This window comes from Octopus bimaculoides, chromosome 17 (assembly GCF_001194135.2).
Source record: "Octopus bimaculoides isolate UCB-OBI-ISO-001 chromosome 17, ASM119413v2, whole genome shotgun sequence".
In the NCBI taxonomy this organism is placed as follows: Eukaryota; Metazoa; Mollusca; class Cephalopoda; order Octopoda; family Octopodidae; genus Octopus; species Octopus bimaculoides.
The window spans coordinates 663,883-665,041 of NC_068997.1; the positions used below are offsets into that span (position 1 = coordinate 663,883).

Consider the following 1,159-nt stretch of genomic DNA (forward strand, 5'->3'; position numbering starts at 1 on the left):
TATATATATATATTTATGTGTGTCTGTGTGTGTGTATATATATATATATATGTATGTATGTATGTATGTATGTATGTATGTATGTATGTATATGTGTGTATATGCTTGTGTGTCTGTGTTTGTCCCCCCAACATCGCTTGACAACCGATGGTGATGTGTTTACGTCAAAAGAGACCGATAGAATAAGTACCAGAATAAGTCCTGGGGTCGATTTGCTCGACAAAAAGGCGGTGCTCCAGCATGGCCGCAGTCAAATGACTGAAACAAGTAAACGAGTAAAAGAGTAAAGAGTATATAATATACGACAGGCTTGTTTTTTTTTTTCGTCTACCCAATCCACTCACAAGACTTTGGTCGGACCGAGGCCGTAGTAAAAGACACTTGCCCAAGGTGCCATACTGTGGAACTTAACCAGGAAGCATGTGGCTCAGTAGCAAACCTCTTACAACACAGTCATACCAGCGTCTATACTAATCGACATAAACTACATTGATCAAAGAGAATTTTTAGGACTGCATGCTCGGACAGGATGTTGGTGACAGACATTCTGTCTAGAGAGAGAGGGGATCGGCTCACTAGCGATAACAGTTAGATTTTGTGCGCGAGCGCGCGTGCGTTGTGTATATTGTATACGCATACTGAGCTAACTGGTGTCGCTAGCGAACCGAGCCCCTCTCTCATGACGGAAGAACATCGCCACCAACATCCTGTCCAAGCAATTCTATACAGTAACTGATGTCGCTTCTAACTTGATAACATCATATGATCTGCGTTGACCTACCGAAGTTCTATAGCCGGAAGCCAGTTTGATCTCCTCCTCAATTGGTTCTACGAGCCTGGCGAATTTATTGTTCGTTTGACGAGTCTACGAAACCCTGAGTAATTGATTCTAGAATCAATTACTAGCCTGATAGACTCGGCTATGTCAAGATGGACTTATGTATTCTTCCTCCCACTTGGATTTTTATGTATTCTCTCTCCCACTTGGATTTGAAATGTTGCCACATTTATAATATGTCTTTTCTACAGTAATTTTTCTGCATTTTCGTGCAGCTGAAGATTGCTCTTCATATTGCATTTAATGTCATGCTCGCATTACTTAAATAAATTGGAGTAGCATGAAACGTGCGTACTGCAATCACCTTTGAAATCCGTGTTG

At 41.2% G+C, this 1,159-nt stretch overlaps 1 protein-coding gene across 1 annotated transcript in view; it reads left to right on the forward strand.

The window, feature by feature from the left end:
• Nucleotides 1-1,159, forward strand: part of LOC128249705 (homeobox protein rough-like) — a 157,948-nt gene that overhangs the window by 659 nt on the left and 156,130 nt on the right. The window lies entirely within an intron of this gene.